The sequence below is a fragment of the Mus musculus genome, chromosome 8 (genome assembly GCF_000001635.26).
Source record: "Mus musculus strain C57BL/6J chromosome 8, GRCm38.p6 C57BL/6J".
NCBI lineage: Eukaryota > Metazoa > Chordata > Mammalia > Rodentia > Muridae > Mus > Mus musculus.
This window is the reverse complement of record NC_000074.6, coordinates 80,512,044-80,537,533: the sequence shown is the minus strand read 5'-3', so window position 1 is coordinate 80,537,533 and position 25,490 is coordinate 80,512,044. Positions and strand designations below refer to the sequence as shown.

Sequence of the window (25,490 nt, the reverse complement as noted above, 5' to 3'; positions counted from 1 at the left end):
TTCTCTTAGACATTACATCCTCCTCCCTTCATTCTTCCCTCCCTCTTCCTACAGATCTAGTTCTCCTCCATTTCTCTTAAAAAAACCAAAAAGAACAGAGGTCTCCCAGGCATGTCAGCTGACTACAGCATAATAAGCTCCAACAAGATTAGGTACAAACCCTCATATCAAGGCTGGAGGAGGCAACCCACTAATAGGAAAAGGGTCCCATGATCAGGCCAAGTAGTCAGATATACACTCCTCTCCCACTGTTAGGAGTCCCATAAGAAAATCAAACCACATAATCGTAGTGCACAGTAAGGGGTCCGGAGAGTTGGCTCAGTGGTTAAGAGCACTGGCTGCTCTTCTAGAAGATCTGGATTCAATTCCCAGACAATTTACAACTGTAGGTAGTTTCAGTTCCAAGGGATCATCACCATTTCCTGATCTCTGTGAGCACTGCATGGATTCACAGACATACATGCAGGCAAAACACCTACACACTGACAGTTGGAAATAGAGCTACCTGAAGACCCTGCTATACCACTCCTGGGCATATACCCAAAAGACACTCCGCCATGCCACAAGGGTACATGTTCCTTTATGTTCACAGCAGACTTATTTGTGATAGCCAGAAGCTGGAAACAGCCCAGATGTTCCACAATGGAAGAATGGATACAGAAACTGTGTTTCATTTACACAATAGAATACTATTCAGCTATTAAGAATGAGGGCATCATGAGTTTTGCAGGCAAATGGATGGAACTAGAAAATATCATCCTGAGTGAGAAATTGGAGATTCAAAAGGACATGCATGGTATGTACTCACTAATTAGTGGATACTAGCCAAAAAAAAGCACAGAATATCCAGGATACAATCCACAGAATACAAAAAAAAAAAAAAAAAAAAAAAAAAAAAAAAAGTTAACAAGCCCAAGTGAGGAAATTTTAATCCCACTAGGGAGGGAGAAGAAACCAGAAGGCAGAGGGAGGGAAGGAACTGGGTAGGAGAGGAGAGGGGGAGGAGTGGGGAGCTAGGGGAACATGATTAGGTATTGAGGGGGCAGGAGTGAAGCCCCAAGAGCCAGCAGAATAAATGGAAATATATAACCTCAGGAGGTGGGAAGTTGAGGGACCCTCTAGAATGTACCGGAGACCTGGGAGGTGAGAGAATCTCAAGACTCAATGGGAGGGACCTTAGATGAAATGCCCAACAGTGGGGAGAGGGAACTTATAAAATTCACCTCCAGTAGAAAGACAGGGCATCAAGTCGAGGGATGGGGTTACCATCCCACAGTCAAAAACTCTGAATCATAATGGTCCCTGTATGAAAGAACTGCAGGGACAATAATGGAGAAGAGACTGAGGGAAAGGAGGTCTAGTGACTGGTCCAAATTGGGACTCATCATGAGGGGAGACTCCAAAGCCTGACACTATTACTGATGCCATCATGTGCTTACAGATAGGAGCCTAGGATGGCAGCCCTCTGAGAGGCCCAACAAGCAACTGACTGGAACAGAAGCAGATACTTACATCCAACCAACAAACAAAGTTGGGGACCCCTGTGGTTGAATTAGGGAAAGGTTGGGAGGTACTAAGGAGGAGGGTGACCCCATAGGAAGACCAGCAGTCTCAACTAACTGGGACCCCTGAGATCTCTCAGACACTGAGCTATCATCCAGGCATTATACACTAGCTGGTCTGAGGCCCCTGGACACATACACAGCAGAGGACTGCCTGGTCTGGCCTCAATGAGAGGAGATGCACCTAACCCTTGAGAGATTTAAGGCCCCAGGGAGTGGGGAGGGTGTAGGGATATGCGGACATCCTCTTGGAGATGAGGGAGGGAGAGATGGGATGAGGAACTCTCAGGGGGCTGAACAGGACAGTGATAACGACTGGACTGTAAAAAGAAAGATTAATAATAATAAAAAAAAGGAAAATTATTTAGTTGCAAGAAATTGATGAAACTGGAGATTGGCATTAAATGAAAAAAATATATTTGGAAAGACAAATAATCACACTCATTTACACACAGACTCTTGGTTAAAAAACAAGATACAAGAAACTAAAAGGAGGGCCTCCCACGGCACTCTGGTCGAGTCAGCTTGTCAGGCAGGGATGCCTAAAAGCTGCTCATGAGGCAAAAAGAATTTCAAGGAAGCTCTCCTCCTGGAGTCTGGCTTTCTCTCTAACCCATACATTAATTTTCCATTCCTGCGTTAGTCTAGTGTATGGATCCACATGCTCTCCTTTAGTATTACCCTATTATAAGTGCCTTTTAAGACTGAATTCTGACATAGCTAAAGCCAGTGTTCCAACAGTCCTAGAACGTCCTTGAGCAAGACCTTGGGCTTGGAATTCAGCACTGCCCCTGGTATTACACTATCACTTTGAGTAAAAGTTAGGTCACTGCCCTTCACAGGAATCTACCATCACCAAGGAAGAAAGAAGTTTCTGACCGTAGGAGAAACCAGAATAGATACTTAGAACTATAGCTGAGTTACACCCATATACAGGAATTTACAATGGTTTAGGAAGTAGATCAGGCTGTGGTTTTAGAGTATTGCATTTTTCATGAGATGGTTAGCTAGAACGGAACTCCCTAGTTAGAACCATGACTTGGGTGTGAAAGCCCTTGCCCTAGGAGTGAAAAGATCTCACACCTGGCTTCTAAGACTATAGCTGACCTTAGATAGGGCTGACTTTGTCTCAGTTATTTTATTGCCCAGTTCCTGCCAGTCTTTACGTTTTCATTCCTCTGTTCTGTGTAATAGTCATTAAGCATCCGGTTACCTCATTTGTACCTTGCGGGTATGGCATCCAACTTCCTTATTGTCTTCTGTATAAAAAGTCTGATGACTTGACATTACATTCAGATCCAACACAACCTCTCCTGTGTGCATCTGTCTGTCAATTCATCCTACGCTTTGCCCACCGGCAACTAGAGACTCATTCCACGCAGACAAAGGGGCCCAGAGGGTCTGCGGCAAGGGCCCATAAGGGAAGAGAAAGGAAAGGAGAAGGTCAGAGAACAGGGATAACCATGGACCAAATACATTGTATACACGTTTGAAAATGTCGTAATAAAACCCATGCTACAAACATTTTAAAAGTTCAGTTCACAGTGTGCAAGCTAACCAGAGCTAGAGATTCCATTGAGAAGAAACACTCAGTTCAGCGGGACTTTGTGCGACACTAATTTTAAATGTCTAAAAATGGCTAAGGAAAAGTAGATAAACAGACTCTGGTTATAACTGCAGCCTAAAGGGAGCGAGTTCCCCAGCCTTCTGTGTTTCTAGTAGAGACAGGAGTAAGCCCTGGCACCTACTGACAGTGCCTTGCTATATCAGGACATTGAGTATAAACTGGAAAGAAGACGGCCAAGAGGAAAGCAAAGAGGGGCACTTTGTTTCCTATATTCCAACGAATGACTCTGAACTGTGCTTTAAATCTTGCTCAGTCATGTTGATGCACACATCCTTAATTTCATTCAAGATGATCATGCCTAGCTAGTCAACACTTGACATGTGTGAAAGTCTATTGGTTTTAATGTACCCATCATTACAAGACCTAAGGATCTTAAGATGGATTTGAAGGACATAAAGTGGGGCCTAGGAGAGAAAAATTCAATGAATTTTTATGTTTTGGAACCTTAATTTTAAAGCCACTTTCTTGGAGCAGGTGCCATTGATATATCTGAATGTATTTCTTTCAGGTAAGATATGTTATGTCCACTTGGGGATCAGAGGTGCAGAAGCCTGGGAGGGTCACCAAGAGGGGGCAGTGGTAGTCATCAGTTTGGATGGGGCTCTGGAAGGGAAGCTGATCTATTTAAAATTCTGTGGTTAGAGGAAGATGTACAATACATAGAAATTGTACTTCTTCCAAGAAATAATCTCCCAATCCTGCTACCTTAGGAAAATCTACATGAAAAATACCAGATCTATGACTGAATGGTGCCTAAATACTAGATTGGAAAACCTGACCACTCTTACCGGCATTAGTATTATTTCAGCACAGGACTTTAAATAGGATATATATTAACAAAAACTTATTTTTCCTTTACCTTTTTCCCATAGTCACTTATTTTACACCTTTGAAAAACTTAAGCTCTTGAGAAAATGTATGAAGCTTTTACATCATAGAGCAGCAAACACCCTGTTTTCCACTGTTGGGGGTTGATTTTACAATGGCTGCACACCACACCCAAATGGATTTGATTGAGCACAAAGAATCTTTTCAGAAAATTTAGAAAATGTATCAAAAGTCATGAGAACAAGAGGAGCCTTGAAGTCTTTGAAAAATATGAGATTCACCCAGCCCCTGGCCAGCCCCAAGGAAAAAGGTGAACGGAGGAGTTATTCTACCCTACTGGGATTTTAAAAGTGGGTTTTGTCACACTGAAACCCATTGCTAAGTTCTATATGGGCATGAACAGAAACACATGAACAGAGAACAATTCAGCCATGTGTAGGAGGCACCCTCCTATGCAAACAAGGTTCAATATCAATTTCATCTCCAAGTGCAAATGAATAACACTGAAAACTTGATTACTCTCTTTTTATTTCACACTTGTCTGCAATTGCTATTTTATGGAATCCTGTGCTCCAATATGAGGTTGGGATGGTGAATCCTGTCCTAGCCGTAAGCATATTGAAAGTTAAGTAAAAACTCCCTTTGCTAGGAATCTGGAATTATAAGTAACATTGCTTGTCCCTGCCTCCCTCCACTGAGCACTGAACCCAGGACTCCAAGCATGCTAGGCCAGCACTGTAGTAACAAACTACACCTTCCATGCATCTTACTTTTTGTTTTGAATCAGGGCCTCTCTAAACTGCCCAGATTGCACTTGAACTCATTCTATGGTCCCAGTTGGCCTTGAACTCATTCTATGGTCCCAGCTGGTCTTGAACTCACTCTGTGATCCCAGCTGGCCTTGAACTCACTCTATGGTCCCAGCTGGCCTTGAACTTGTGATTCTCTCATCTCAGCTCTAGTAGCTAAGATTACAGTCCTACAACAGATGAGCCAATGCTTACTAATTTTAGGTTGCTTACCCTTTACCCTAAGGGCAGCCTGATGAAGGCTTTTGCTTTTGCTTTGGAAGGTTTTTGTTTGAAATCTACCTGCTGACCACTGGAATGTTAACTTCTCCAGGTTTCTGCTGGATATTCGCCCTTTTTGGTCTCCGAGAGAGTGAGAATCATAAATATATCCCACTCTTACAGAGCGGCACAGTTTATGGCATAGTCTAGTAGTGAATCTAGCCCAGGTTTTGTTACCTGGGAAAGCACTTAATGGAAAACCACTCTTTGGGTATGAGGTTGCTGGCCAAGCAGTAAAGGATGGTTTTAAGTCCATCAAAGCTTTTGTAGCTCCCTTTCTGAGGCAGGTGAGCATCTAATTAGAGGAATCTGAGAGTTGGTAGCTTTAGTACTCAGGTGTGGTCTGTGTTGAGTTTGACAATTGTCAGCTTCAGTTATAGTCTCCCTCCTGTTCGGTAGAAGGCAGTTTATTTCTCTGATGTATCTCCAATTTAGTGCCCCGTGACCAACCTGCCTTTCCTATATCTTCCTCCCCCTACCCTCATAACTGGCTTTTAGGTGATCTGGAACAATTTTTATTTTTATGTGATCTGGAACAATTTATTTATTTTACTATTATTTATTAATTTTATTTGAAAATCTCTAATTTTGGTACATCTCAAAAACAGGAAACTGAGATTAATTAAATTTACAAATTTTTACTTGAGCACGAAAACGTATTCTAGAACCAGACAGCATTTCAGACTGAAGGTGATTCAGAGTGCCCACAGCAGCAGGTCATATTTGTAGCCCAAGAAAAAGTGCAACACACAGAAACAGCTTACTGCTTGGGAGTCTAACAATCAAGGGATACTTGAACTCAGGAGTTCAAAACTGACCTGGGCACTATAGTAAGACCTAGATCCTCCCCCACCCCACAAAACAAAGGGGACACCCACAAACAAATAAAGAACCCAGGGAAAAAAACAATTATTACACTATACAAACATGATTTGAACAAGTAGCCTGCGATTCGCTTCTTTGGCCCAAGTGTATAATATCAAATGAGATTGTGATTTGTTTATACATGTAACTAGGGTGCCATTTGCTATGTACAAAGGCTCTTTGGGGTCAAATTTATTGTTCAAGTGCAGAGACTTCTTTATCCTAAATTTACTTTGATTCAACACACTCCTACCATCATTTTATTGGATTCGCACATGTTTCCCTTGATGAAATTACTCATATTTTTCAGGTAAGGAAGCCAAGAGCAGCTAGGTTCTCTGCATTGTGAGGAGTGGGTCATACCTTAACAGCAGTGTCAGTAAAGACATGCCTTGGCTAGCATGGCTTTGTGCTATTGAAACATAAGATTTTCCCCTGAGATTCTCCTTTGGGAGCATACTATTCAAAATTATTCTTCCTATGCTTAAACCTGTTATAGACTGAATTCTGTGTCCTCGAAAAATTCATATGGCGAAGCTTTAATCCCAAATGTGGCTGGATTTGAAGCCTGGCCCTCTAAAGAAGTAATTAAGATGAAAACAGGTAATCCATGTAGAATTCTGATCCAGAGGAATGTCTTTCTAAGAAGAGATTCAGAGCAAGACTCCCCCCCTCCCCCCGCAAATCCCTTTCTCCCCACACTGAATAGGGAACAGTGAGAAGGCAAGTACGTAGCTAAGAAAATGGTCCCTCACTGCAAACTAAATCTAATTTGCGAACTTTCATAAGAAAATGTGTTTGTTGCTTGTTGTGGCATCTGGCAGACTAGACAGGTGACCACAGGAATGCATATATTGGTATTCTCTTTTTCTTTTTTTTTCAATTTTTTATTAGATATTTTCTTCATTTACATTTCAAATGCTATCTCAAAAGTCCGCTATACCCTCCCCCAGCCCTGCTCCCCTACCCACCCACTCCCACGTCTTGGCCCTGGCATTCCCCTGTACTGGGGCATATAACATTTGCAAGACCAAGGGGGGGGGCGGCTCTTCCCAATGATGGCCATCTAGGCTATCTTCTGCTATATATGCAGCTAGAGACATGAGCTCTGGGGGCACTGGTTAGTTCATATTGTTGTTTCTCCTATAGGGTTGCAGACCTCTTCAGCTCCTTGGGTTCTTTCTCTAGCTCCTCCATTGGGGGCCCCATGTTCCATCCAATAGATGACTGTGAGCATCCACTTCTCTATTTGCCAGGCACTGGCATACACGAGACAGCTATATCAGGGTCTTTTCAGCAAATTCTTGCTGGCGTATGCAATAGTGTCTCCGTTTGGTGGCTGATTAGGGGATGGATCCCCAGGGTGGGGTAGTCTCTGGATGGTCCATCCTTTCGTCTTAACTCCAAACTTTGTCTCTGTAACTCCTTCCATGGGTGTTTTGTTCCCTATTCTAAGGAGGAATGAAGTATCCACGCGTTGGTCTTCCTTCTTCTTGATTTTCCTGTGTTTTGCAAATTGTATCTTGGGTATTCTAAGTTTCTGGGCTAATATCCACTTATCAGTGAGTGCATATCAAGTGACTTCTTTTGTGATGAGGTTACCTCACTCAGGATGATGCCCTCCAGATAAATCCATTTGCCCAAGAATTTCATAAATTCATTGTTTTTAATAGCTGAGTAGTACTCCATGTGTAAATGTACCACATTTTCTGTATCCATTCCTCTGTTGAGGGGCATCTGGGTTCTTTGCAGCTTCTGGCTATTAGGTATTCTCTTGTATACTCAGTGGTCATACTGATAAAGAGATATCGTGTCTGTAGGAAAAAGGGGAGTTTTGGCTATTACTTATGTGATGTGGACCATCACATTAATTATATATATATGTGTGTGTATATATATATATCACCCGTTTAAAATGCTCTTAAAATCCTAGTTGATTTCAAGATGTTCAAATGATAAGATACAATTTCCTTGTAAAATAGCCCATAAGAGAAATTTGTAACATGACATATATTGGACCAAGGAGATGGCTCAGTGGATAAAGGTGTTGGTTCCAAATGCTGATGACCTGAGTTTAGTTTCCAAGACCTACATTGGGCAAAGAGAAAATTGGCTTCTATAAGTTCTCTGAATTTCATATGTGCATGTACACATGCACACATATACATACACACACAAGTAAATAAATAAATGTTTAAGAAGAGCATGAAAGCTCTGTGGGGTGGCATAACCCTTCAGGGAGGCAGAGGTAGGTGGATCTCTGTGAGTTCAAGGTTAGCCTGGTCTATACATTCCAGATCATCTGGGGCTAAACAGTTGAACCTGTTTCAACAAACAAACAAACAAACAAACACCAAACTAAACACACAAAAACTCAAAATTCTAAAACTAAAAAAACAAAAATCACCCCTCAAAACATTCATTGATGATGTGTGTGATGTTTATATAATGGGTGTTCATATACACAAACAAACAGACACATACTTGTAGTAGTAATTTATGGGGGGTTTGCACCCCACACTAGCCTATGTAGCTCCTGAATAAACAGGATGGAGACTATATGATTTATTTAATCAAGCTTTACTTCACAATACCTGAGCAGTTATTAATTTATTCTATAGTACAAGCTAATCTAGCTGCCTCCCAGCCAAAACCCCCGAGATACCTGCATTTTAGTATTGGTCTGGCTCTCTCTGCTCCAGTGAGTTCCCAAGGTGTCTCCTTGATCCTTTCCTCCTCCCTCTCTACCCCTCCCCTGGCTGGGATCAGAAGTCCAGCTTGATTCTCTCCTCTGCTCGGCCATCAGCTGATCATCTTTTATTGACACATCATAGAAGGAATGGGGAGCAACGTTTACGCAACATTGAGAAAGGAGATACTTGGAATAAACATCACAGTTTCAGGTCCAGATTGCAACCAGATATGGGGGGCAGAGAAATCAGCATTTGAATAATACAAGGGTAATCTTTACACAGAGCACAATAACATTATGCCTACACACACTAGAGAGTGAGGAATGTGTGTGTGTGAGTGTGTGTGTATACTAGAGATTTACACAAATAGTCCTGTGATAATGTGATCTTTGTGGGGATGTACTATGTAATTTTCTTGATTTTGGTTACATACATTTTTTATGGTTTTATAATTATATGTAAAATGTGTAAAATAATAAAAGTTACCACATAACCAGAAGATTGTTGGAGATGTGTGCTATGTTTGTCTTCTCTGTAGGGAGATAGAGGATTTAGGTGAGTGTTTAGGTGAATTCAATAGATTGGAAGTGGGCTTTTTTTTTCCCAGAAAATCTCTGACAATAATAAGAGGGAACATTGAAAAACAACACCCCAGAATTTCCATAAACTATTTTTAGGTAAATACACTATTTGGAGTTGTAAAAGCTTCACGTAGGCTCCTTTAGGTGGGCTAGTGAAGTGGCTGCACTCTCCTCTTCAGACAGCTGTGCTCTGGGGAATGATTAGTGTGTGACACGGATAGAAAGAGCGAGCGTGGGTTGGGAGTGCATACATACATCTGGGCTCAACTCAGCTCCGGGATCTGCTGGGTCTGGGGATCTGCCAAGGCTTTGTCTTTTACTATTTATTGTAATGTAAAGAGCTGCCCTCTAAGATTTGGAGTCTGCATGTAGCATGAGGGACCCCGGCCTCAGTTAATTCTGATTGGTAAATAAAAATGGCAGCATCCAATAGCTGGGGAGAAGAGACATAGGCAGGGTTTAAGTTTCCTGGGCAAAGCAAAGCAAAACAAAACAAATAAACAAAAAAACCAAAGCAGCATTGGAAGGGTAAGAACATTCAGGGGGTGAGAGAAAGAAGTCATCATGGGGTAGAATGTACAGGAAGGAGAAGGAGAGCGGCCATAAAAAAGGGCCAAAACAATGTGGCCCAGAGGGCTGCTCAGTTGTGTCAAGAGCAGCCAAGTTGGAACATAGGAATTAGTAAGTGGTTACTGGGAGTTGTCGGTAGGAAAGTAGATTCTACAGCATGGAGATTAGGCAGTTGCTCGGCTACTGTGATGCATAAGGCATATTAAAAAATATAAAGGCTATGTGCGTGTCTATGTGCGTATCTGGGAACATAAATAGTCTAAGGGAAGGAACCCCTGAGACAGGTTTTTCTTTTTACTGTTTTATGACAACATAGAGCTGCCATTGAAAAAGTCACTTCAATGTTCAAACCTTTGGTGTCTTCATTAGTAAAATTGGGATAACAATTCTGTGTCATTTACATAGTTTTCATCCGCATTGATCAGGCTGAAATAATATTTGCAAAGCTCTGTGACCTGGTGTGAATGCTACCTATTATTCTGAAGGTGACTATTATAAAGTTAGACAAAATTAGAAAAATGCAAGAATGCCCTAAGAGTGTTAGGGCCAGATAATTCTGCTGGGGCACCTCCCTTCATGTAGCCAACATTTCTGTCATGCTCAATAAGTGGCCACTAGTCCATACATATTGGATTGCTGGTAGACCGTAAAATCTGGGGTTCAGGCACACTGCCAATCAATAGCCATGCAAACAGAACATAAAATTGCAAGTTTTAACTTTCCTTTGTTCAATATTGATCATAGAAATCTATTTAGTATTTCCAGTGCTCCAAGTTTTGCTGTTACAGCAGCAGTTGAAACAAAATATCTGCCCATTGGGGCAGTTGATCCAATGGGAGGGAGAGCTGGCTAATAATGCTGTAGAAAATGAGTGTCACAGGTCAGAAATTAATTGAGTAGAACACTGCATTTAATGAGGGCTGTGAAGAAAAATAAAGCAGAGTCAGGGCAGAGGGCTTTAGGTCAGGTGTGTGAGCAACAGGATCTGAGACTTAGGTGAGAATGTGCATAGATTTTGAAATGCTCTTGAGAAGGAAGCAGGATTATGTGGGGAAAATACTGGACCATGAAAGAGTTGCACTTTGACCTTGCTGACTCTCTGGGAGTTGGACCTTCAGAGATGTCTTGAGTTGGGCAGAAGGGCTAGCATGTTGGATTCTTGCAATGACTAGAAACTGAGGATAAGCTGTCCCCTAGGCACTCGGCTGTGACCTTGAAGTGGTTCCTGAGGGCAAGTCCTAGAACTGATGACAGCAGTGGACTTCCTGCCTGTAGCACTGTGGGAAGCTGTTGGGAGAAGCAAGGATTGCTTGTTCGTATAGAGAGATCAAGGGAATCGAATATACTTGAAGGGCAAGAAGGAAAATAATATTTCAGAATGAGACTTTTACCTTCATTGAGAAGTTTCTCATGTGATGATGTATGTGAAACTTTGTGTGACCATCCTCTGGTCTCTCACTCATATTCATGATGGCTAGGCACATAAATAACAATGGGAGCATCCTTTCTGCCATGTGATTACAAATTTGTCTTTTAGAAGTAAATGTCAACACCTTTCACGAGATGTGCTATTCAACTAGTCGCTGTTGAGTTGGCTGATACTGGCTCATAAAAGTCTAGAGTCATCATCCTGCAAAAGAAGCACACATGCCAATGGTAAATAAGTTTTGTGAGATGTTGTTTTGAAGGATCCCACTCACATACACACACTCAAATACATACTCACATACACACACTCACACACATACTTGCATACACAAACTCACACACATTCACACACACACTTTCACACACTCACACACATACTTGCATACACAAACTCCCCCCCACACACACACATACACACATTCACACACACTCTCACACACACTTTCACACATACTCACACACATACTCTCACACACATTGAGCTCTTAATGGGAAACTCATTGTCATCTTTCACATATCATTGAGTTTATTAATACCCTTTCTTATTTTTAGGACTTGCACGTTGCTTCATGATGTCATCATGTCCTGAGGTTTCCAAAGAACCTTATATTTGTACATATCCAAAGGGGTCTCCTTGGAGGCTGTGATGTGCATCTATGCAAAGGCTGAGGCTGAGCAGAACAGATCTCCAATAGTCATCTTACTGACCCTCAAGGGACAAGATGCAGCACATGACCAGGGCCTGCTTTGCCCCCATTTTAGGGCAGAAGAGACAAAGCATGGAGACCTGTGGGCAAACCAGAACACGTCAGTGTATGAGAGGGAGGAGAGGGTGCTATACATGGGAACACTGGATTCTTTGCAATTGCCTTTCCTTTGCAGGGCCTTGGATCTCCTAGAATCCTTCAGAGACTTCTGACCCAAGAGCACTCCAAAATGATCTGTTTGTTAAACTCTCAGTGACCTACATGTTTGGAGAGAAAGCCCTTCTTGGAATGCTCTACTCTGTGCTGCCAGCAGAAGACATACTTAGTTCTAGAATCTCAAAGTGAGTGTGGCCACCAGCATGTGCCTGCCAATGGAGCAGAGCTGGGGACATGGACACTTTTAGGCCTGGCTTGACACAGGCCCACTCATGCTGTGGGGTAGAATTTTTTAAATTTCTTTTTATTTGAATACCATCTGTATTTCATGACTCTTTTGTGAAAATAACTACTGAAGGAATAAATATTTAAAATACACGAGTAAGCAATGGCTGTGTCGCTGCCTATTAATCTTAAAAGGCACTTATAAAAGGGTAATACTAATAGAGAGCACGTGGATCCATACACTAGACTAATGCGGGAATGGAAAATTAATGTATGGGTTAGAGAGAATGCCAGACTCCAGGAGGAGAGCTTCCTTGAAACTCTTTTTTCCTCATGAGCAGCTTCCAAGCCTCCGCCTGTCAAACTGACTCGACTGGAGAGCGTGGCAGAGGGCCTCTAATTTCCCAGATAAGGCTTGGCCAACCTTTTCTGGTGACTAAGGGGTTGGCATTTTACAGTCATGCCTCTCCCTGACACATGAGTTAAGACATCGACTGTTTAGGTGACTCCTGCCCTCCTCCCCCAAAGTCCCCTACCTCTCCGCTTGAAATGATCCAGGGTAGAGCACTTTCTACAGTAAGCCCGGGGCTTACTGGGTGGCCACTAAAAGCCCTCATGACGACTTGGGCATCTAGCCTGGCTGATTTCCTTTTTGGTTTCTGGATTGTTCTCTGGACGCTGGTAGGAATAATCCAGTAACCCCCCAAATGGGTAATATGATGTCTTCGAATGTACCCCCAGGCACCCTACTGGGATGTCTCCTGGAAAATCTCAAATCTTTGAAGCTAATACCTCCTTTGAAGGCATCAAAATTAATGTACCTCTGCAATAAGGTCTGGATTCAGTACCCACTAGATGATGGTTCCAAATGGCTACCTGATGGTACCCTAGATCCAATTATTTTAAGCGATCTTAATACATATGGTCAGAGAACTGGAAAATGGAAAGAGGTTATCTATACTAAAGCCTTCACCTATCTTCACTCTAATCCTTCTATGTGTTCTCCTTGCTCTCCAATCCAACTCCTCTTGGATGAAACCTATACAACCTCTGCTAGATGACACCACAATGTTAGATCCAGCTAATGAACAACCTTCTTTCCACTGCAGACCTGTCTCCAAGCCACCGAAAACCCAAACTTCTGCCTCAGTTTCTCCTCACCGAGATACCCCAGAGCCTGCTACCTCTAACTCTTCTTCTGTGCCAGCCGTAGGTCCCTTCAAACATTCTAAATTGGCACCTACCTTCACCCCGCCTATCACTCTCTCTAAGGCCACAGTTAAACCCCCAAGTCCTTCCCCCCAGGGACACCTGACCCAGCAACGGCTCTTCCTCTAAGAGAAGTTACAGGGGTAGATGGCCTTGTCAGAGTACATGTTCCTTTCTCACTCAGTGAACTTTCTCACATAGAAAAGAGGCTGGGTTCTTATACCTCTAACTCCTCTGCCTTTATTAAAGAGTTTCAGTACAGTACTCAATCTTACAGCTTGACTTTCCAGGATATACATATGATACTTACTAATAACTTACTTTCCGAGGAATGCGGGCAAATTTGGGAGCAAGCGAGAGCACATGCAGATGAAATTCATCAAACATGTAGTATCCAATCAGATCAGAGACAGTGCCTGAACAGAATCCTCAATGAACAGAATCCTCAATGGGATTATAACTCTGCAGGTGGTATTTTAGCCAGAGGGATACTTGTGTTATCCTTCCCAAGACATTCTTACACTAAAACCTACATCTCCACCTTCACCCCCTGACACCCTCCAAATTCTGTCCTATCTTCACCAACTCTTTCATCCTAACAGCCAAGCATTGTCTTCTTTTGTTAAGACTCACCTACAGACTACTCTTGAAGACTTTTAAAGATCTATCACTGCTTCTTGCAAAAATCTGTCAGATGTCTGACTCCAACTCAAGGTATCGTAGCACCCCTTTTCCTACCCATCAGGCTAGAGGTTCCCTTCCTGGAACTGATTGGCAACTTGACTTTACTCACATTCCCACCATCAGATGTGCCAAGTACCTCCTGGTCTTGGTGGACACCTTCTTGGGGTGGGTAGAGGCATTTTTCACAACTAACAAAAGGGCTCAGACAGTCTCTGACCTCCTCCTCCAAGAGATCATCCCCTAGTTTGGTGTCCCAGCCTCTCTCCAATCAGACAATGGTCCCGAATTTACTTCCCAAGTTTTTGAAATTCTAAGCCCCTAGATGTCCCCTGGCATTTTCATATGTCCTACCACCCTCAATCTTCAGGCAAGGTAGAAAGACCTAACCACTCTTTTAAAAACCACTCTTATTAAGCTGTCACAAGAACTTCACATTGTTTGGGCAAAACTCCTTCACTCTGGCTTTTTTCAGGGTACAAGCTCGTTCCAAGCAACCTCTCTTCATCTCGCCCTTTGAACTCATGTATGGATGTCCAGTCCTAACTCCTGGTCTTTCACCTAAGTACTCTCCCCTCCCAGACCCTTTACTTACTCCATTACTTTCCCATCTGCGTTCTCCCCTATGGAACTTTGCTGATCACCACATACCTCAGGCACACTGTCTCCTGTCCACTGCCTGTCAACATTGGAGACCAAGTCCTTCTATCTCCTCCAGATCATCAGTCCTCACCCCTCTCTCCTAAATGGCAGGGCTATTTATTTATTTATTTATTTATTTGATATTTTCTTCATTTACATTTCCAATGCTATCTCAAAAGTCCCCCATACCCTCCCCACCACTCCCCTACCCACCCACTCCCACTTCTTGGCCCTGGTGTTCCCCTGTACTGAGGCATATAAAGTTTGCAAGACCAATGGGCCTCTCTTTCCAATGATGGCCGACTAGGCCATCTTCTGATACATATGCAGCTAGAGACACGAGCTCCGGGGGAGGTACTGGTTAGTTCATATTGTTGTTCCACCTATAGGATTGCAGTTCCCTTTAGCTCCTTGGGTACTTCCTCCAACTCCTCCATTGGGGGCCCTGTGATCCATCCAATAGCTGACTGTGAGCATCCACTTCTGTGTTTGCTAGGCCCAGGCATTGCCTCACAAGAGACAGCTATATCTGGGTCCTTTCAGCAAAATCTTACTAGTGTATGCAATGGTGTCAGCGTTTGGAAGCTGATTATGGGATGGATCCCTGGATATGGCAGTCTCTAGATGGTCCATCCTTTCATCTCAGCTCCAAACTTTATCTCTAACTCCTTCCATGGGTGTTTTGTTCCCAATTCTAAGAAGGGGCAAAGTGTCCACACTTTGGTCTTTGTTCTTCTTGAGTTTCATGTGTTTTGCAAATTGTATCTTGTATCTTGGGAATTCTAAGTATCTGGGCTAATATCCACTTATCAGTGAGTACATATCATGTGAGTTCTTTTGTGATTGTGAAAGAACCAATTGGGGAAACCTGCATTCAACTCCCGATTCGGCTTGCACCCAAGAATCACGAACAGACCATCTTGATGTAAATACACGAGGTAGTTTAATGGCAGAGCTCCAGGTCGTATCTCACGCAGGAGACAGTGGATTTGACCACGAGGCTTGAAAGCTAGAGGTTTTTATAGAAAAGGGTCTGGGGCTGGGGGAGGAATTGGCGTGGTTTCACATGATTGGTCCATTTAAACATCAGCAGACTGTAAATGCAGATCAAGGTAACAACAGAGCATCTGATTAACATTTAACTTAGGTCTGAAGGGCAGGAGATAGGGAGGCGCCGGGCCAGTCCAGACATTCTTGTATGCCTTCCCTATCTTTATGGCTAGTTGGTTCCTGGGATGACTTTACAACCTTTGTTCTTTGCTCTAAGCCCAAAAAGCCCTCCTAGGAAGCCGCATGAGTCATGGACCTTGAATAAACTTTCTGGCTAGGGCTTTGAAGTCTTGAATTTAGTTTTCTTTCTTTCAATTGGGTTACTTCACTCAGAATGATGCCCTCCAGATCCATCCATTTGCCTAGGAATTTCATAAATTCATTCTTTTTAATAATTGAGTAGTAATCAATTGTGTAAATTTACTACATTTTCTGTATCCATTCCTCTGTTGAGGGACATCTGGGTTCTTTCCAGGTTCTGGCTATTATAAATAAGGCTGCTATGAACATAGTGGAGCACGTGTCCTTTTTACCAGTTGGAACATCTTCTGGATATATGCCCAGGAGAGGTATTGCGGGACCCTCCTGTAGTACTATGTCCATTTTTCTGAGGAATCATCAGACTGATTTCCAGAGTGGTTGTACAAGCTTGCAATCCCACCAACAATGGAGGAGCGTTCCTCTTTCTCCACATCCTTGCCAGCATCTGCTGTTACCTGAATTTTTTATCTTAGCCATTCTGACTGGTGTGAGGTGGAATCTCAGGGTTGCTTTGATATACATTTCCCTGATGATTAAGGATGTTGAACATTTTTTCAGGTGCTTCTCAGCCATTCGGTATTCCTCAAGTGAGAATTCTTTGTTTAGCTCTGAGCCCCATTTTTTAATGGGGTTATTTGATTTTCTGGAGTCCACCTTCTTGAGTTCTTTATATATGTTGGATATTAGTCCACTATCTGATTTAGGATAGGTAAAGATCTTTTCCCAATCTGTTGGTGGCCTTTTTGTCTTATTGGCAGTATCTTTTGCCTTACAGAAGCTTTGGAGTTTTATGAATTCCCATTTGTCGATTCTTGATCTTACAGCAGAAGCCATTGCTGTTCTAATTAGGAATTTTTCCCCTGCGCCCATATCTTCGAGGCTTTTCCCCAATTTCTCCTCTATAAGTTTCAGTGTCTCTGGTTTCAAGTGGAGTTCCTTGATCCACTTAGACTTGACCTTAGTACAAGGAGATAGGAATGGATCAATTCACATTCTTCTACATGATAATCGCTAGTTGTGCCAGCACCATTTGTTGAAAATGCTGTCTTTTTTCCACTTGATGGTTTTAGCTCCCTTGTCAAAGATCAAGTGATCAAAGGTGTGTGGGTTCATTTATGGGTCTTCAATTCTATTCCATTGGTCTATTTGTCTGTTGCTATACCAGTACCATGAGGTTTTTTTTTTTTTTGGTTTTGTTTTGTTTTTGTTTTTTGTTTTTTAATCACAATTGCTCTGTAGTACAGCTTTAGGTCAGGCATGGTGATTCCACCGGAGGTTTTTTTATCCTTGAGCAGAGTTTTTGCTATCCTAGGTTTTTTGTTATTCCAGATGAATTTGCAAATTGCCCTTTCTAATTCATGGAAGAATTGAGTTGGAATTTTGATGGGGATTGCATTGAATCTGTACATTGCTTTTGGCAAGATAGCCATTTTTACTATATTGATCCTGCCAATCCATGAGCATGGGAGATCTTTCCATCTTCTGAGATCTTCTTTAATTTCTTTCTTCAGAGACTTAAAATTCTTATCATACAGATCGTTCACTTCCTTAGTTAGAGTCACGCCAAGGTATTTTATATTATTTGTGACTATTGAGAAGGGTGTTGTTTCCCTAATTTCTTTCTCAGCCTGTTTATTCTTTGTATAGAGAAAGGCCATTGTCTTGTTTGAGTTAATTTTATATCCAGCTACTTCACTGAAGCTGTTTATCAGGTTTAGAAGTTCTCAGGTGGAATTTTTAGGGTCACTTATATATACTATCATATCATCTGCACAAAGTGATATTTTGACTTCTTCCTTTCCAATTTGTATCCCCTTGATCTCCTTTTGTTGTCCAATTGCTCTGGCTAGGACTTCAAATACTATGCAGAATAGGTATCGAGAAAGTGGACAGCCTTGTCTAGTCCCTAATTTTAGTGGGACTGCTTCCAGCTTCTCACCATTTACTTTGATGTTGGCTACTGGTTTTCTGTAGATAGCTTTTATCATGTTTAGTTATGGGCCTCGAATTCCTGATCTTTCCAAGACTTTTATCATGAAATGATGTTGGATTTTGTCAAAAGCTTTCTCCAGATCTAATGAGATGATCATGTAGTTTTTGTCTTTGAGTTTGTTTATATAGTAGATTACATTGATGGATTCCCATATATTAAACCATCCCTGCACCCCTGGAATGAAACCTACTTGGTCAGGATGGATGATTGTTTTGATGTGTTCTTGGATTCGGTTAGTGAGAATTTTATTGAGTATTTTTGCAATTATATTCATATGGGAAATTGGTCTGAGGTTCTCTATCTTTGTTGGGTCTTTCTGTGGTTTAGGTATCAGAGTAATTGTGGCTTCATAGAATGAACTGGGTAGAGTACCTTCTTCTACTATTTTGTGGAATAGTTTGTGAAGAACTGGAATTAGATCTTCTTTGAAGGTCTGATAGAACTCTGCACTAAACCCATTTGGTCCTGGGCTTCTTTTGGGGGAGACTATTAATGACTGTTTCTATTTCTTTAGGGGATATAAAGACTATTTAGATCATTAACCTGATACTAATTTAACTTTGGTACCTGGTATCTGTCTATAAATTTGACCATTTCATCCAGGTTTTCCAGTTTTGTCAAGTATAGCCTTTTGTAGAAGGATATGATGGTGTTTTGAATTTCTTCAGGAACTGTTGCTATGTCTCTCTTTTCATTTCTGATTTTGTTAATTAGGATGCTGTCCCTGTGCCCTCTAGTGAGTCTGGCTAAGGGTTTATCTATCTTGTTGATTTTCTCAAAGAACCAGCTCCTCGTTTGGCTGATTCTTTGAATAGTTTTTCTTGTTTCCACTTGGTTGATTTTGCCCCTGAGTTTGATTATTTTCTGCCTTCTACTCCTCTTGGGTGAATTTGCTTCCTTTTGTTCTAGAGCTTTTAGGTGTGTTGTCAAGCTGCTAGTGTGTGCTCTCTCTAGTTTCTTTTTGAAGGCACTCAGAGCTATGAGTTTTCCTCTTAGAAATGCTTTCATTGTGTCCTATAAGTTTGAGTATGTTGTGGCTTCATTTCATTAAACTCTAAAAAGTCTTTAATTTCTTTATTCCTTTTTTGACCAAGGTATCATTGAGAAGAGTGTTGTTCATTTTCCATGTGAATGTTGGCTTTCTATTATTTATGTTGTTATTGAAGATCAGCCTTAGGCCATGGTGATCTGATAGAATGCATGGGACAATTTCAATATTTTTGTATCTGTTGAGGCCTTTTTGTGACCAATTATATAGTCAGTTTTGAAGAAGGTACCTGAGGTGCTGAGAAGAGGGTATATCCTTTTGTTTTCAGATAAAATGTTCTGTAGATATTTGTTAAATCCATTTGTTTCATAACTTCTGATACTTTCATTGTATCCCTGTTTAGTTTCTGTTTCTACGATCTGTCCATTGATGAAAGTGGTGTGTTGAATTATCCCACTATTATTGTGTGAGGTGCAATGTATGCTTTGAGCTTTACTAAAGTGTCTTTAATGAATGTGGCTGCCCTTGCATTTGAAGCATAGTTATTCAGAATTGAGAGTTTCTCTTGGAAGATTTTAACTTTTATAAGTATGAAGTTTCCCTCCTTGTCTTTTTTGATAACTTTGGGTTGGAAGTCGATTTTATTCGATATTAGAATGGCTACTCCAGCTTGTTTCTTCAGACCATTTGCTTGGAAAATTGTTTTCCAGCCTTTCATTCTGAGGTAGGGTCTTTCTTTTTCTGTGAGATGGGTTTCCTGTAAGCAACAAAATTTTGGATGCTGTTTGTGTAGCCAGTTTGTTAGTCTATGTCTTTTTATTGGGGAATTGAGTCCATTGATATTAAGAGATATTATGGAAAAGTTATTGTTGCTTCCTATTATTTCATTGTTAGAATTGCCATTCTGTTCTTGTCGCTGTTTTCTTTTAGGTTTGTTGAAGGATTACTTTCTTGCTCTTTTGAGGGTGTGGTTTCCATCCTTGTAATGGTTTTTTCTGTTATTATCCTTTGAAGGGCTGGATTCGTGGAAAGATATTGTGTGAATTTGTTTTTGTCGGTGAATAATTTGGTTTCTCCATCTTTGGTAATTGAAAGTTTGGCTGGGTATAGTAGCCTGGGCTGGCATTTGTGTTCTCTTAGTGTCTGTATAACATCTGTCCAGGATCTTCTGGCTTTCATAGTCTTTGGTGAAAAGTCTGGTGTAATTCTAATAGGCCTGCCTTTATATGTTACTTGACCTTTTTCCCTTACTGCTTTTAATATTCTATCTTTATTTAGTGCATTTGTTGTTCTGATTATGTGCCGGGAGGAATTTCTTTTCTGGTCCAGTCTATTTGGAGTTCTGTAGGCTTCCTGTATGTTCATGGGCATCTCTTTCTTTAGGATTGGGAAGTTTTCTTTTATTATTTTGTTGAAGATATTTGCTGGCCCTTTAAGTTGAAAATCTTCATTCTTGTCTAGTCCTATTATCTGTAGGTTTGGTCTTCTCATTGTGTCCTGGATTTCCTGGATGTTTTTTGTTAGGATCTTTTTGCATTTTGCATTTTCTTTGATTGTTGTGCCGATGTTCTCTATGAAATCTTCTGCACCTGAGATTTTCTCTTCCATCTCTTGTATTGTGTTGCTGATGCTCACATCTATATTTCCAGATTTCTTTCCTAGTGTTTCTATCTTTAGTTTTGCTTCACTTTGGGTTTTCTTTATTCTGTCTACTTCCCTTTTTAGTTCTAGTATGGTTTTGTTCATTTCCATCACCTGTTTGGATGTGTTTTCCTGTTTTTCTTTAAGGACTTGTACTCTTTAGCAGTGTTCTCCTGTATTTCTTTAATTGAGTTATTAAAGTCCTTCTTGATGTCCTCTACAATCATTATGAGATATGTTTTTAAATCCGGGTCTAGGTTTTTGGGTGTGTTGGTGTGCCCAGGACTGGTTGAGTTGGGAGTGCTACGTTTTGATGATGGTGAGTGGTCTTGGTTTCTGTTAGTAAGATTCTTACGTTTGCCTTTCACCATCTGGTAATCTCTGGAGTTAGTTGTTATAGTTGTCTCTGGTTAGAGCTTGTTCCTCTTATGATTGTTAGCCTTTATCAGCAGACCTGGGAGACTAGCTCTCTCCTGAGTTTCAGTGGTCCGAGCATTCTCTTCAGGCAAGCTCTCCTTAGGTGCACAAATATCTGGCATTCAGACATGCCTCCTGGCAGAAGATGAAGGCCTGAAACAGGGCCTGACCCAGAAGCTGTGTCACTTCGGCCTGTCCCAGAAGATGTTAGCTTCTGTAGTCCACACTCTCACCTGTGCAGACTAGTCTCAGAGGGATCCAGGAACCAAGATGGCTCCCCCAAGTGCTCCGGCAAAGCCCTCTCCTCTGTCAGGAAGGTGCCTCTATGCTGGAGCCCGAAACAGGGTCTGCCTCAGCAGCTGTCCTCCAGGGACCTTGGGGAGTCTGCCGACTCTGCGCCCAAGGTTAGCTGGTGCTTGTGCCGACCAGAAATGACTTGTGTGACCCTGGTCAGGCCGGGTTTTCTGCTTCCTTAATGCTGTCGCAGGCACTGTGCGATTGGAATGGAACAAAAGTTGTGTTCCACACACCAGTGGTCCTAAGATCCTGTGGAGAGTCCTCTAGGGACCTTGGGGGTGTCCACCAAGGCTGCACCCAAGGTGACCTAGTGCTGTGGCTGACCGGAAGGAATTTGTGATCCTGGTCAGGCCAGGTTTTCTGCTTTCTTAATGCTGTCGCAGGCACTGTGCGATTGGAATGGAACAAAAGTTGTGTTCCACACACCAGTGGTCCTAAGATCGTGTGGAGAGTCCTCTAGGGACCTTGGGGGTGTCCGCCAAGGCTGCACCCAAGGTGATCTGGTGCTTTCGCTGACTGCAAGGGCCTTGTGACCCTGGTCAGGCCGGGTTTTCTGCTTCCTTAATACTGTCTCAGTTCTCGTGCAATTGGAATGAAACAGAAGTTGTGTTCCACTCACCAGAGGTCATAAGATCACTTGAAGAGTCCTCTTGGGACCTTGGGGGTGTCCATTGACACCTCACCCAAGGTTACCCAGTGCTGGCACTGACTGGAAGGGACTTGTGACCCTGGTCAGGCCGGGTTTTCTGCTTCCTTAATGCTGCCTAAAGGAATGGAACATAAGTTGTGTTCCACTCACTGGTGGTCCTAAGATCGTGTGGAGAGGAGTCCTCTAGGGACCTTGGGGTTGTCCGCTGACTCTGCGCCCAAGGTGACCTGGTGCTGTGGCTGACCGGAAGGGCCTTGTGACCATGGTCAGGCCGGGTTTTCTGCTTCCTTAATACTGTCTCATGTCCTGCGCGATTGGAATGGAACAAAAGTTGTGTTCCTCTCACCGGTACTCCTAAGATCGAGTGGAGAGTCCTCTAGGGATCTTGGGGGTGTCTGCCAACTCCATTCCCGAGGTGACCCGGTGCTGGTGCTGACCGGAAGGGGTTTGTGACCCTGGTCAGGGCAGGTTTTCTGCTTCCTTAATACACTCTATTGGAATGGAACAGAAGTTTTCTTCCACTCACTGGTGGTCCTAAGTTTGCATGGAGAGTCCTCAAGAAACCTCTGGGGTGTCTACTGACTCTGTGCCCAGGGTGACCCTGTGCTGGTACCAACCAGAAGAAATTTGTGACCTTGGTCTAGCCGGGTTTTCTGCTTTCTTAATGCTGTCTCAAGTCCCGTGTGATTGGAATGGAACAGAAGTTTTGTTCCACTCATCGGTGGTCCTATGATCGAGTGGAATGTCCTCTAGGCACCTTGGGGAGTCCGCCAACTCCACACCCAAAGTGACCTGGTGCTGGCGCTGAGCAGAAGGGATTTGTGACCCTGGTCAGACCAGGTTTTCTGCTTTCCTAATGCTGTCTCAGTTCCTGCGCGATTGGATTGGAACAGAAGTTGTGTTCCATTCACCAGAGGTTCTAAGATCGAGTGGAGAGTACTCTAGGGAACTTGTAGCTGTCCACCGACTTCTTGCCCAAGGTGACCCGATGCTGGTGCCGACCAGAAGGTACTTGTGACCCAGGTCGGGCCAGGTTTTGTGCTTCCCTAATGTTGTCTATTGGAATGGAACAGAAGTTGTGTTCCACTCACGTGTGGTCTTAAGATCACGTGGAGAGTCCTCTAGGGACCTTGGGGGTGTCCTCTGACTCTGTTTCCGAGGTGATCTGGTGCTGGTGCAGACCAGAAGGGATTTGTTACCCTGTTCCAGCCGAGTTTTCTGCTTTCCTAATGCTGTCTTAGGTCCTGCGCGATTGGATTGGAACAGATGTTGTGTTCCATTCACCAGAGGTCCTAAGATCGCATGGACAGTCCTCTAGGGACCTTGGAGGTGTCCACGACTCCTTGCCCAAGGTTACCTGGTGCTGGCACTGACCAGAAGAGACTTGTGACTCTGGTCAGGCCGGGTTTTCTGCTTCCCTAATGCTGTCTATTGGAACAGAAGTTGTGTTCCACTCACCGTTGGTCCTAAGATCGGGTGGAGAGTCCTCTAGGGACCTTGTGTGGAGAGTCTTCTAGGGACATTGGGGGTGTTCGCTGACTACGAGCCCAAGTTGACCCAGTGCTGGCGCCGACCAGAAGGGAATTGTGACCCTGGGCAGGCCGGGTTTTCTACTTCCTAAATGCTGTCTCAGGTCCCGCGTGATTGGAATGGAACAGAATTTCTGTTCCACTCACCAGTGGTCCTAAGATCGCATGGATAGTCAGTCCTCTAGGGACCTTGTGGGTGTCCGTTGACTCCGCGCCCAAAGTCTGGCAGGGCCCTTTTAAGGTAATCCTCGTGACCCCTACAGCTGCTAAACCAGAGGGACTCTCTCATTGGGTCCATTTGTCTCACCTTAAACCTTTCATTCCTCCACCTAAAGTTGACCTTTTTTCATATACATCGACCCTAACAGGATAGTGCTCTCTTAAGTTCCAGTTGATGTCAAGACCACCTGTCCTATCTGCAATCCCAGAAAATGAGCCTCCACTCTGGCAGGTGAGCTCAACCTCACTGGATTAGACATGGGTTTCTCATCTTCCCAAAAAAGCCCCGCAGATAACAGTCTTTCCAAATAGGGTCAGCAAACTGCTCTATAGCTGGATGTCAGGAACCGATATAGGAATAGTAGGAGAGATAATCAAACACTCCTCTGAGGTCTTTACCTCTTTGACATCTCCCCTCATAAATGGCACTAACTTGTCATTTCACCTTTTGCTTGACCTCGGCATCTCAACATCTTACTCTCACGAGGCCTGGATGCTTTAAAGATTTCTGGTTATGTGTATCCTTGGAACTAACTCACAATTGTCACTTACAGCATCTCTGGTGGTACTGCCAAGCAACCTTACCTCACCCTTTGTCAGCTGCCCTGACTCTGATGTTGCCATGACTCCATACCTTACCTCTATCCCTCTCTTTGGCATGGCAAACTGTTTTAAGACCTCTGGGACTTATCCTGTAGCACCGCTAAGCTCCCTAGACTGCAACAGAACCATAACCCTCAATATATCATCTTTGCCGCAATGTCCTGCAGTCCAGAACACATCAATTCTTTGTGGCACTCAGGTATATCATCACCTACCCGCCATCTGGTCAGGAGTTTGCATGTTGGTACTCCTTTTCCCTGAACTGGGAGTAATCCAGGGAAACGAGCCCCTGCCAATCCCAGTTGTAGATATGATAGCTGCTCAACATAAGAGGGCAGTTCAAATCACACCGCTCTTGGTTGCTATGGGAATAGCCATAGGTGCTGGTACTGGAATTGCAGGGAAAATGACTTCTATGACCCAATATAATATATTCTCTTCCCAGTTTAAAAGCAATCTTCAAGAAATGACTGAAACTGTGCTTACTATCCAGAAACAGATCGATTCTTTGGCAGCCGTGGTACTTCAGAACCGACAGGGGCTAGATGTCCTGTCAGCTAAAGAAGGTGGTCTCTGCCTGTTCCTCCAAGAAGAATGCTGTTTCTACATCAACCAATCTGGGAGGATAGTGAGAAATAAAATCCAGGAGCTATAGTCAGACATCAAGAACTTCAGAGACTGTGATACCTCCAACTCTGGGATTTTTGAAAATCCTATATGTGGATACTGCCTTTTGTAACACCTTTCCTAGTCATCTTCCTGGCGTTATTTGCTCCCTGCCTCATTAATCTTGTTTCTACATTCCTTCAAGGAGAAATATTAATCAGCTCCTTTTACAGGATTACCAGCTACTGCCCACAGAAGATCCTCTGTCCACAGAGGAACCTGAAGCGACCATTTATCAAGTGGATCCTGATGGTGATAGCCAGCTATACCCCAAAATTGACGGTTGCCCCTAGACAGCAGGAAGCAGCTTAAGAGACACGACACCTTCGTTCCC

At 42.9% G+C, this 25,490-nt stretch overlaps 3 long non-coding RNA genes across 3 annotated transcripts in view; 2 read left to right on the top strand and 1 right to left on the bottom strand.

Annotated features, from left to right (window-relative positions):
* Gm46044 overlaps positions 1–12,473 on the top strand; it is a 67,477-nt gene extending 55,004 nt beyond the window's left edge. Inside the window, exon 3 of the long non-coding RNA XR_001778595.2 lies at positions 11,776–12,473. This is a non-coding gene — a long non-coding RNA (predicted gene, 46044). The remainder of the gene's footprint in view (positions 1–11,775) is intronic.
* On the bottom strand, positions 11,193–25,005 carry Gm39209. Its single transcript, XR_878965.2, has 3 exons — positions 24,333–25,005; positions 11,760–12,010; positions 11,193–11,425 (listed from the first exon to the last, which is right to left on the bottom strand). It is a non-coding gene; the product is annotated as a predicted gene, 39209 (long non-coding RNA).
* Positions 23,053–25,045, top strand: 4930505O20Rik. Its single transcript, XR_878966.2, has 3 exons — positions 23,053–23,147; positions 24,037–24,119; positions 24,984–25,045. It is a non-coding gene; the product is annotated as an RIKEN cDNA 4930505O20 gene (long non-coding RNA).
* Positions 25,046–25,490: the final 445 nt, after the last annotated feature.